This window comes from Bactrocera dorsalis, chromosome 3 (assembly GCF_023373825.1).
Source record: "Bactrocera dorsalis isolate Fly_Bdor chromosome 3, ASM2337382v1, whole genome shotgun sequence".
Taxonomy (NCBI): Eukaryota; Metazoa; Arthropoda; class Insecta; order Diptera; family Tephritidae; genus Bactrocera; species Bactrocera dorsalis.
This window is the reverse complement of record NC_064305.1, coordinates 68063702-68076461: the sequence shown is the minus strand read 5'-3', so window position 1 is coordinate 68076461 and position 12760 is coordinate 68063702. Positions and strand designations below refer to the sequence as shown.

The window sequence follows — 12760 nt, the reverse complement described above, 5'->3', positions numbered from 1 at the left end:
GTTGTTGTTGTTGTTGTTGTTGTTTCCATCACTTTTCTGCTTTTGCTGTTGATTGAGATCACGTTACGTAAAGCGAAATTGCGTTAAGTTGTGTCGTGTGAAATGCCAAGTGCTTCGCAATGCCAACCGGCTTAGGGTTAGGGTTAGGCAGAGGCGGGGTGTGCGGCACGCAGAGAAAGTGTTTGGTACTATGTACCAATGTTCGAAATGTATCAACGAGCTAGAGTCCTTTCTTGCTTTCTTTATTTTGTTGTAACTGTTGTTGTTGTACTTTCTTTCTTTATTTTACGCTTGTTGTTGTTGCTCGTATGTTGTTGCATTTTGTATGTTTTCTGTTTTTTTTTCTTCTCCATTTCTTGTTTCTTGTTAATTTTGTTGTTTACTTTTGTTCGCCCACCTCCACTCTCCTCCGCGCACATTGTTGTTGGCTTCAACTTTCTCTCCGTTGTTTTGTTTGCTTTCATTTCTAAGGTGCAGTTGATGGGTGTACATAACTGGAAAATCGCTTCATTATCGTCAAAGTATACCACCGCAATTGTTGTTGTTGTTGTTGCCGTTGTTTACTGCTGTTACTGTTATTATTGTTTGTTACCCATTATTCAATGTGTTTTTCTACGCCTGTGTTTTTTTACACGCACTAATTTTCATGCACCCACACACACACGCTTACATACTCACATACATGCATATAAATATATGGGCTTACGAGGTGTGTTTGTATTGGGTTTCGGAAAATTTCGTTTATTGCTTCGATTTTGATGCTTTTTCCATTGTCCTGATGAATGCTAGAAACATGAGTTCTTTCAACGCTGTTTTCAAGAAAGAGATATTTAAGAAGTGTTCTCTTACATTGTGTCAAAAAAAGATGCAATACACTTATGCCAACGATTTGTCCAGTCCTCGACTCGACTCGACACTTTTCATGAGCACTTTTTTGGATGGCCTTCAGCTTCTTCAGCGAATTTTGTTTTATCTCTTCGATCGACTGAAAACGAGGTCCTTGAAGCGGCAATTTCAGTTTGGGGAACAAGAAAAAATCACAACGAGCCAAATTTGGTGAATACGGTGGTTGATCGGTGGTATTCATTGGGTTTTTGTCTTTAAATTTGGTCACTATCGGGGCTCGTTATGATGGTACATTATCATTGTGTAAAATCCATGAATTGTTCTTCTACAATTCCGTCCGTTTTCTACGGATGTTCTCACGCAAATGCCTCAGTACGGCCAAATAGAACTACTTATTGACCGTCTGTCCTTCCGAAACAAATTCATGATGCACCAAACCACGCATATAAAAAAAACAATGAGCATCAACTTGATTTGTGAGCGGCTTTAGCATGGTTTCGGCTCGTTTTTCCCCTCTCCATTCCGATGATAATTGGTGCCTATTTTGTATGTCAAACTCATAAACCTATGTCTCATCTGCAGTTATAATGCTCTCCATGAATGTGTGATCGGGTTTCGCACTATCTAGCATGCCCAATGAGACCAGTCGAAGGTACACTTTTTGAAAGAAATTCAGTTATATCTGGACGGGTCGAGCAAGAACGCGTTTCATAGCCAAAATATTCACAAAAATAATTCGAACGGACTCGCGTGAGATGTCAAGGTCTCTTGTCATCTCTCTAAATTTTGCATGACAATTTTTAAGCTTCTTCACTTTTTTTAAATATTTTTATCAGTTGAAGAGATAAGGAGGTGGTCCAGAACGAGGCATGTTTTCAATGATCTTTCGACCGTCTTTGAAGGTCTTCTACTATTCTTAGATTTGTGTTTTTGATAAAACAGAATCACCGTAAACGTTTTCCAACATTTGCAACACTTTCGCACGAAATTTGGTTAGAAATACAAAATTTGAGACAAATTCTTTCTTCGATATTTTTATCCATTGTATAAACCGCAACGCACTACTGAGGTGTATCGACTTAAGCAGCTGCCGTAAACAAACTACTTAACATATAGGGCTCATATTTGGCATAGTAATCAAAGACAGTCGTACCAACTTATTTTGTGGTATGTTACCAAATTGATATCCCAGATAAAAATTCATTAGTTGGACAAACTCGACAGTTTGGATGACTGCCTCATGTATTCCTCCGATGTTTATCATAAACTGAGGAGACGATGCTCGATCTAGTTTAATGTAAAATGGGCATAATCTCTTGCGCAAACTGCCGGTTTTGCGACATGGAACAGGAAACTCCAGAACACCTGATTCTAGATTGTTCAGCAATTTGTTGAAGCAGGCTAAAGGCCCTAGAATCCATCTACGTGAACAGGGATCACATCAACTCAGTCGCGCCCAGCAAACTCCTGGAATTATTCAGAGTGCTCGATCTTTGTGACCTTATGTGATATAGGAGAAGATCCAATAGACCTTAGGTTGCAGTGCAAAAGCTCAATTTTTTTCTATCTATCTATAATGTAAAATGATTTCGAACAAAGCCTGTTCTGATGAACTTTGAAGACTACCATGGTACCGGTTGTTCTTACTAGGCCCAGAATCCATTAAATAAATAAAAATATTTCTTAGTCCGTTAAGGATTTATGCCGCCTCATCGTGCTGAACCTCCAAGTAATTCCAATTTTTTCCATCATCCTTGCTGCTCTATAACTTACTTGCTTACGCTCCATTTGGTGGCAAAGAACCTTTCATAACATCTCTTTGAAATTTCCAATTTACCGTTACTTTCTGAGTTTGCTTATATATCTGTATGTGTATATGTACAGAGACTATAGCTAACATTTGTTGGCGTCTCTATGTATTTGTTTTGATGCAATTTCCATGCTTCCCACTTTGCTAATGGATAATATTGCGACATTTTCAGTTTTCTGCTCCCCACTCATTTCTTTTGTGGATTTCTAGTTTTTATACTTTTGCTGGCAACAGGTATGTACATGTTCGTGCATTTGTGTGCGTGTGCAAGTACTTTTCCCCCTTGGGAATTTGCAATTGCATTACCGTTTTTTGTTAATGAAATATTGAGCTTGTGGGCTCATCGAACATATGCAGCGAGTTCTTCGGCTAAATTGGCGACCGTTCCGTTGAATTTGTTTCGACACTTCTTTCGGTGGCATTTGTTGACTCAAAGAAGAAATAAAAAGTCTTCTCAACTTGGTCTTAGCAGTTGTATACCTTGACAGCTTTCAGGGTTCGAGTGTTAAAATTCTTTATACTAAGTATGATCGAGATTCTCACTATGTCTAAATCCATATGAATGTTAGGTTTTTGTCAGCTGACACGATCAATCGATCCTTACTTTTAACTACTAAATCATAGATATTATAAGGTTGTATTGAAACTATCAGGTATATCCTGCGTTTTTCTGTATAGCTCTTAATCCTTTTGCGTCAGTGGCAACAACGCCAAATAAAACGCTTAACGTCATTTTACATTTGCTGCCAACAGACTTCTTCTGTCAGCAGCGAAGTCGGCTCTTAGACCGAGGGAACCCACTGTATTAGTCGCCTGTAATAATGAGCATTTTAAGATACTTAATACTCGTACGTTCCCGTTTCGAACCAATACTTAAATTAGGTGCCTTCCCTTCCAAAAAGAAGTGGCAAAAGGCTGAGATGGACCGGAATAAATCTCTAAATGGATGGGTCCAAATTAGGTAATCGCTGTCTGTGGTAGTGTGGTGTCTTTTCCGCAAAACTAGATTCCAGAATCACCTTCCTTCTCCCAGACCACTGCAGTGTCTTGCAAGTGGAGATCACAGCAATTAAAGAAAGTTCAAAAGGTATGACATATGAACTTTAGCGAAAAACTCACGAAGAAGCAGAGCTGTATGCGACGGTGGTGAAAAAACCGAGAGTTATCGGTCCATAATTCCGGTCTCTTTTAACGAAAACCTTGGAAGGAATTCGGACTGCTCTACACCTCGATAATCGATGGAAACTGTTAACATAATCTTGATTTTTGACCTGATTTATCGTGTTTTTTCGGCTCGGCTCACTTTTGCCACGATATTCGGCCGATTGATCGTCTGTGTCCAGGTCGTAAGCATAGATTCAAGACTTATTGCCAGCAATAGTATGTTGCATGACATTCTGGCTTTTTACCCGAAAAAATTGAGTGATTTTGGAACCAATCGTGCTTTCACTTTTCTTAGGCCTAAATGATCTTTCACAATAATTTTCACGGATCCTTCCGATATTTCAGTAAGATCACTGACTGTTAATTGTCGATTCTTCAATTCTCCAATTTTATTTTATTTACGCGTTGATCATTAGTTGATAGCCGTCCTGAATGTGGTGCCTAGTCAACGAGTTCTCGATCCTCTATTCTGCAAATCTTTGGTGCATCAAGCTTTACTGACTATAGTTTTCAGCGAGGACGTTCGGTACATATAACTTAGGCAGATCTTAAAAAGATCCGTTTCGTTGCCATAAATGTGTTCATAAAGTATATTTCTTGTTTCGCTGTAAGCAGATTTTGTCGCTTCATTTTCTGTTCAAACGAATAATGTCTTAATTGAATGAGTAATTCTTTGGTGAAACTCCAAGCTCTATTCTTGGTTTTACTGTTGACCAAATTAGTCAAAATTGGCTACAAATTTGAGGCTATGATTATTTAGAAAATAGTTCGCTTTGATCTCGAAGACTATCACTCAGCTTATTCCCATAATGAGTAAGTGTAACTAGTATAGACAGTAGAATCGGAAGCTCACTCTCGAAATTATTATAAATTCCTACTCACAATATTTCCTACTGGGTCATATACAAACATATTTGTATATATTTTGTATGTAAGGTCTTTGCTCAATATGCCTTTATCAGCCGCATGTACACACCTTAAAAAATAGGTGAATACTCGTAGTTTACAATCCGCCATACATTACAAGAGCAACATTGTATCTATTCATAATTTTTTTATTAGAAAAAATATAGTAATTTATGCTATCGCTTAATACTTCCACTACTTCCACTCATTCCAGGAAGAGATTAATTTTATACTGGTATAATTGTCCCTTTTTACACACATGCAAATAAATACTATACCGAATGAGTATATATATGTACTACTGGTATTTTCAGTATAAAGGTGGGTCTTTTGCGAATGTAGTTCAGACAGTTGACATTTATTTAAAGGCGTTTCCAATCCGTGTGGGTTGATAATATGTGCTTTTAACCAGAAATCATATAATCATTTGTACCCACGTCAGTTCTGAAATATCCATTGCAGCTTGGATCGTTGCCATGGAACTGAGTTGACTCAAGGACGTAGGCGTTGAGCAGATTGAGCATACCAATGAATGACTAGTGGTTAACACTACGGCTTCCGTCACGTCGATGAATCGATCGAGAATCTTTATCGAGTCTCTATCGGGGTGCGACATGAAGTGCCAGTGTAAAATTCACACATGGTGTAAATATGGTCATAAACGGCCAACATTATCAGAGATTTTTTGAAAATTGCGAACCCAAAAAGATCAAAAACTTTGCTACAAATAATTAATCTTTAAACGTAAAGATCGGATATGTCTTTAAAGCCTGAGAATGTAAAGATCCTATAAATGACACAAATGTGATATATAAATGAATTTGACTCTGAAACCTATCTCTTTCCTCCGAAACTCAAATATCCGCACTGTAGATTTTGCTATGGGCTGGTTGAGGGCATAGAGGCAGATTTAAGAGCTTAGTTCTCTTCCAGTCGTGATTAAGTTAGGTTAAGAGGTCGAGCCTAACACGGATCCCACTTGGACAGCTAAGAGAACGCGCGTGTTATTTAAAACTCTACAAATTGGCAAAGCGCTTTGAGCCTACCACAAATTTGTTGAGACGGCTAATGATAGTTTCCGCTGTATCTTTGGTTTGCCGAAGATGAGACTGTCGAGAGTTTTTATCCTTATACTACACCATGGAGGAGAAAATGTCTGAATATTTCCACCTCATCCTTCTAAATAAAACTTTGACAACGTACGGCCGTCAAGATTTTTAGCCTTACCACATGAATGCCTATTGATTAATGTTCAGTAAGAACCCCGATTATTGCGGAAAGCTTAACTTTGCTAACGCTAAGTAGTTTAGAAGATCTCCTACGATCTACCATAAGCCAAAATGATATTGCAAACACAAAGGAGAGGGTCGTTGCCCAAGGTCTGCTAAGCGCATAGAACCAATGGTAGAACTCAAGACGCCACTAGACCTCCAACTCGATCACACAGTTAGCGAGCTCAGTGCCAGTATTGCCGCACGGTTGACGGAGTGAAGGCTCGCATGGCTGATATAGGCTGCAGTTCGTCTATCGCCACCTTAATAGCAATCTAAAATACTAAACTTAATCTTATAAAAGTTAAAATTACTGTTTTAATTTATCCATATACTCCATAGGAAAAATAGCTGACATACAAACTGATCAATCGGTCAAGTCCTTGAATAAAAATTTTATTTAGCGAAATATCTTCACAAAATTTTGATTTCTGTTCTTGTTGTAGCGGTTATCTAGTTTCTGTTTGGATCCTAAGGTTCGGCTTGATTTTCATAGAAGTCATCTAATGGTAGGTCCCGAGAATGTGCTGCTGTGGCATGCAAAGAGGTGGTATATATTTGGTATGTCGAGGTAGATTCTAGATAAGCAAGAGTTTAACGTGCTTAAGTATCCGGAACGAAGTTGAGCAAGGATCAATTTAGATTTTCGGGGCAACTCGAGCTTCGCCTGTAGTGGTTTGACTCCAAGTACGCCATTAACTGAAAGGGAGTTGGTGAAGGTTGATGACTTCCCTGTGAATGGCGATCAGTACCTGTCTAAAGTTAGTTCCGGCCGAATGTGGTCAGGTTGCTGTTCGATGTTGTCGACAACCTCCTGATGTTTGTAGAAGGTGGCTTCGCTTCAAGCAGAAACAGGGGTGGTCCGTGAAAATACCCAGCAGAAACTGCATTCCTTGTCCGGAAGCATTAACAGGCATTCTGTAATCTTCCGGAGTGCAGTATTTTGACACACCTCGTCTGTGTTTCACCACATCCAGACGACCTATTGGTGCGACGTAGTTTATGACCGGTTTGTCGATTATCTTATATGTAGCCAACAACGTTTCCTTATCATTTCGCTATGAGCTATCGGCTAGCGCCTTAAGAACTTTGTTGCGGCTCCGTATTTTGGCAGTAATCGCCGTCGTATGAGGAGTGAAGGCTCCTTCTGCTCCAGGTTGTTGAATGTAGCCCTCGATTCTATGAACTTCGACGAAAAAATTGAGATACAAATTATTAAGTGGTTGCTTTGTAGATCGTTCTTGAACATTTTTTCCACCGGTAGGTTTGAAATGAGTAGAACCGCAGATATCATAATATCAACTTTTATTCATTTAAGGAAAAGAGTGCTCTCTGTCGGTGCCAAAATATTTACATATACCAATTTAAAATTGTGGATTTCCTGTCAATGAGTTTTCTCGAAATTGAGAAGTTTTTGTCCTATTATGGTTACACCACTGCAGTGTGTTTGCTTTTGTTGTTGTCTCACCGATTGACAGACTTACTGAAACCACTTTCTTTGTCACGTTTGATTGCACCTTCTGATATGCGTCCTCATAATGGCGCACGTACTACATATATATCCACTCATACATACATACATACTTACACAGAAACAAACATATATACATACATACATACGAGTAGTTACACACATTTGCATATAGCCAGCCCCTAACTGCATTTGTTGGCCTCCGGAGCGCTTTGTTGGGGCTTCTTCGCCGGCAAATTCAAATCAACAACGAACGTTTGGCGTCTTTTCGCTACATTAACAAAGCGAATGAATTGGAAAAGAATCGACATGGAAAGCCAGATTGTGCGAAATGCCAACGAAAACGTGTCCGTAATGACGTGCAGTTGAGCGGCGCTGCGCTGCGTTGCTTTGCGTTGTGTGCCGTTCAGCTGAGTTGAGTGCTTGTCCGACTGTCCTTGCTGTCTAAGACTAACACGTACACACACACACAAACAGACACGCACAGTTAAGTGGTTATAAGAACGCACAACAACAGCAACAATAACGACAACAACAACAAACAACGTGACAACCACTAACGCAGCAACTTTGATACAATTTTCACTGCTGGCGTCGATGAAGCCCAGCCATTGGCAAACGTGAAGGGGGTGTGAGGCGGCAGAACGTGTAGTGCTAACAATATACGCACACCCTCACAACCATATAAATAGTTACTTGTACTTGTTATGTTAAAAAAAGGTAAAAACTACGAGGGCGGTCCTTTAAGAACTTGTCTCACCGCCCGATGGCGCCACTATCGCACGAGCAATTTACTTTTATGTAGTACATACCATTAGACAGTCAAAAAGTCCTAGTAGTTTTGACCGCGTGTGAAAGCGGGCTCTATTTGAAAAAAATGGAAAAGAGCAGGTCGGTAATTCCAGTTGAGCTGAACGTTTTTGGGAGAAAAATCGGGCAATGGAATTAAAGAATGCCTGAATGCCAGAGAGACCCGTTTTCCTTCGAAACGCACTGTCAAAAAGGGGGGTTTAACGGGTGTCAGTGTGATCGCACGCCAGTTTTAGGTGAACCACGCCCAATGATTGTGAGCGAAGGCAAGACGAAATATCTCCTGCCATCGAATAAAAAGCTGTCGCACTCGGGACTTGGCTCTCACGTCACTTTGGACAGTCAAAACTTCGAAGTCGTAGAAAATTTCGTCTATCTTAGAACCAGCATTAACACCCACAATAACATCAGCCTCGAAATACAAAGCAGAATAACTCTTGCCAACAGGTGCTACTTCGGATTGAGTAGGAAAATGACAAGTGAAGTACTCTGTCGACGAACAAAGACCAAACTCAATAAGTTACACACTATTCCCGTCCTGCTATATGGCGCAGAGGCATGGACGATGACAACATCTGAGGAGTCGACGTTACGAGTTTTTGAGAGAAAGGTTCTGCAGAAGATTTATGGTCCTTTGCGCATTGTCAATGGCGAATATAGCACGATGAAGCGATGAGCTGTACAAGTTGTACAACAACATTAGCATAGTTCAGCTAGTTCAGAGACAGCAGCTACGCTGGCTAGGTCATGTCGTCCGAATCTGTGAAAGTATTCGACACAGTACCCGCCGGGTGAAGCAGAGAAAGAGGAAGACCTTCACTGCGTTGGAGAAGAACCCAGCTCCACTTGGTATCTCGAATTGGCGCCAAATTGCTGAAAAAAGAAACGATTGACACGCTAACTCGGCTATAACCGCGTAAGATCTACAACGATTACTTGGAGAAGGGCAACACACTCACAGGGCTCTATTAATCCGATATATTGGGATTATTTCATGCCGAATTGCAAAAAAAAGCGGATCCAATTGGGGGAAAAAGTGATCCTGAAGCTTGTGCCCAGGCTTCGTCACCACAGTTATATCAGTCGAATTACCGCTATCAACACAAGCGACTTCCTTTGGTTTCTAAGCTTGAAAAAGTTAGTCGCCGAACCGAAATTTTAGTTGATTGATGAGGTTATCGGCGCCACCTACTTTGAAAACCTCTAGAAGTCTTATTTTTTAGACTGAATAAAGAATTGCGGGGCAATTGCATAGAGTTAAAAGATGACCTTTGAGTAATATATCGTCAATTTAAAATCTTCGTTTGTGTGCTAAGGACTCATGGGACCGTCCTCGTATTGCTTACTTGTGCTTGTTATTGTCGAAAAAATATGTAAAAACTATGAACCCACTCCTAAACAACAATAATGGCAACAAGTTGGTATTGCATGGTGAAGTGTGGTGCGCGTTGCTATTGCACAGGGCTGGCTATCATATTAAGGATACTGTGGTCACAATCAACTCAACTTTAATTCAATAACATAATTCACTTGGCCACCACCAACCGACCGCCTCGACCGCGCGCGCTGTTGACCATATCGCTCCCCACTTGCCATTCCTGCCTCTCTCCCACCCGCTCTTTCGTACGCCACGAGACGAGAGTCGAGAGTCGACGCTGATCGGCTATCGCTGGCTTTGTATGTACCGTTATACACGACTCGCTAAACTGCAATGCACACAAATACGTACGCATACTTATATACATACTAGAAGCCTGCTCCTTTGCCGCCCCCCGCATTGAGATTAAAGTGGAATTCGCCATTTTCTCTGCAATGTTTTCTATGGCAATTATTTATATTATTAAACCTGAAGAGTTGTCCAATTGTTTGCATTGCTAAGGTGGAGCACTTCTATTTTTTTCGCGCTCTATGTATATGTGTATCTGTGTATGTGTGTGTAAATCAATAATGTACTCATATAATGAATCACTTTTTGCGATATTTGTGGGCCAGGCAGATACTTGTGGCTCACATCTCGATTTTATTACATTTTTTTTGCTGTACACAAGCCTCTCCACATACATATACACTCACACATATGTATGTATGTCGATGGAGGCAGAAACCATTTGGGTGCGTTTGTATATATTTGTTTTTCATTTAATGTTGTTTGAAACAACTCATTTTGCGGCTTCCATCTATGACTTGTTGAATGACCCATTTTATTTGGACAAAAAAGAAATGGTGGCACAGCGCCTAAGGCCGCTTGGACACAGGGACGTGCTGTTTTGGCGGACCGGAGTGCTGGTTTTGCGTATTGGTGGCGTGGCAGGGGGAGTAGCAGCTATTATGAAACCATTTCAGCAAAGTGTATTGTGTACAAACACACACATCAGCTCACACATACATATCGTTATGGTCAGCTGCCACGCGCGTAACCTCCTTTTGCATACAACATTCCCACATTTCTGTGTATATGTTTGTGTGTGTGTTGTTAGGCATTTATTAGGAAATGTTAGACAAACAGCGTGTCACATGTTGATTGTTACGAGTGCGTCAACGCTGTTCTGCCATAATTCGTTAAAATTTGAGTGGTTATGTCTGGTGCGGGGCGTTGCTCAATAGCCGGTGTCGGATGTCTAACCTTTGGCGTTCTTGGCAACACACTTACAAGCGCTCTTGTTTAACTAAAAAATGGGTTAGAGTAAAAAAGGCTTTTTTCATGCTTTTATTTAAAAAATGCAAAAATATTAACAATTAATTATAGACAAAAATTAAAAGTTTGGTTTTAAGGTGTCAATAATTAGTTTGAATAATTTTCTCTTTTAAAAAAATTAACAAAAATTAATAATAAAGAGCACTTTTTGTGCCTGTGCCAGATTTGTAGAAGAATTTTTTCGGTCAGTTTGTATGGAAGCTATATGCTATGGTGGTCCGATCGAAACATTATGTTCGGAGATTGAAGAGTTACTAAGGATAATAAGCTATGCCAAATTTCATCGACAAATAAAAGAGTTTTCCATGCAAGAACTTCATTCCGATAATTCAGCTATATGCTAGAGTGGTCCGATCTGCACCGTTATTGTTAGAAATTGTAGCGTTGCCTTGACTAATACGCCAAGCCAAATTTCGTAAAGATATTTTGTCAAATAAAGGGTGATCCATTTTGAGGTTCCCCACTTTTTTAAAGAAAAAAACACAGAAACTTCAAAATTAATGTAGAACATTTACTATCATTTGAAAGAAAATAGTCATTTATTTTTAATGGATTAATCTTTCAAATGCTAGCCGTGGCTACGTCTCAGATGGTCCACCCGTTGCATCCAATTTTCGATAACTCGTTCGAGCATTTCGACTGTCAATTGGCGATTGACACGCGTGGTGTTTTTTTCGAAGCGGAATTGTTCACAAAAACTTTAGACTTTACATATCCTTAAGAAAAAGTTGAACGGTGTGATATCACACAATGTTGGTGGCCAATCGACCGGCCCGAAAAGTGAAATTATCTGCTGAACGAAGTTGTTTCAATAAATTCATTAATTCATGTGATGTGTGGGAAGTGGCGGCGTCTTATCATGATGCGGTAGCGGTCGCCATTGTTGGTTACGGCACCGGCTCACCGGCATCATTTTTAAAGAAATGTGCACCGATGATTCCATCGGCCCACTAACCACACCAAACCGTTGTTTTATCTGGATGAAATGACTGCTCTTGAATCTCTTCAGTTTGCTCTTTGTCCCAAAAGCTTAAATTTTGGTTGTTTACATACCTAATGAGCCAGAAATGGACCTCATCGCTGAACAAAATTTGGCTCGAAAACATCGGATATTCTTGTACCTTTCAAGAGCGAAGCGATGTCATTTGGGAAGGTCGAGCGGCTTCAGTTCTTGAACAAGCTGTATTTTGTACGCTGTTAATTTAAGATCTCGACGCAAAAAGCGCTAAGTCGTTCCATATGTCTGTCCAAGTTGCTGCGAATGGCGTCGTATCGCCTCTCCACGGTCTCGGAGTACACTCTCAGCTACGGCTGTTATATTTTATTCACTGCGGCCCTGATGTGGTCTATTCGGTCGAATATTATCCACTACTGAATGCTCGGTCTCAAGATGGTTTGTGGTTTAATAACAAGCCTGCCAGTCTGAAAAAACTTGTTGCAACTGAAAAACGTATTACGGGATAACAGTAGTCCGTGTTCTTTTTAGTGTTCTAGAAATCCATCAATAGTCTGCTGGAAATTCAAAGTCTCATTTTTCTTTGAAATATCGAATTGGACACCACAAATAAATCGTCCACTTTTTTCTTACTTTCTTCCCTACTCCTTCCTTTCTTTGAATTCAAACCTCTTTCAGCTGAGGTATTTTTCTATTTTTTTTCTTTTAAAGCACAAATCGCTTTGTATCAATTAAGCATATCCATATAATGGGTGTTTTGTTTTTTGGACGTACAGCCAATTTATTAGGCACTTTTCGGAAAGTTATTGGTTTGTGGGCTTACAAAATCTAA

The 12760-nt window shown here is 40.0% G+C and overlaps 1 protein-coding gene across 1 annotated transcript in view; it reads left to right on the top strand.

Annotated features, from left to right (window-relative positions):
- The window catches only part of LOC105228924 (uncharacterized), a 34610-nt gene that overhangs the window by 12167 nt on the left and 9683 nt on the right, over positions 1 to 12760 (top strand). The gene's annotated exons all lie outside the window — the stretch shown is intronic.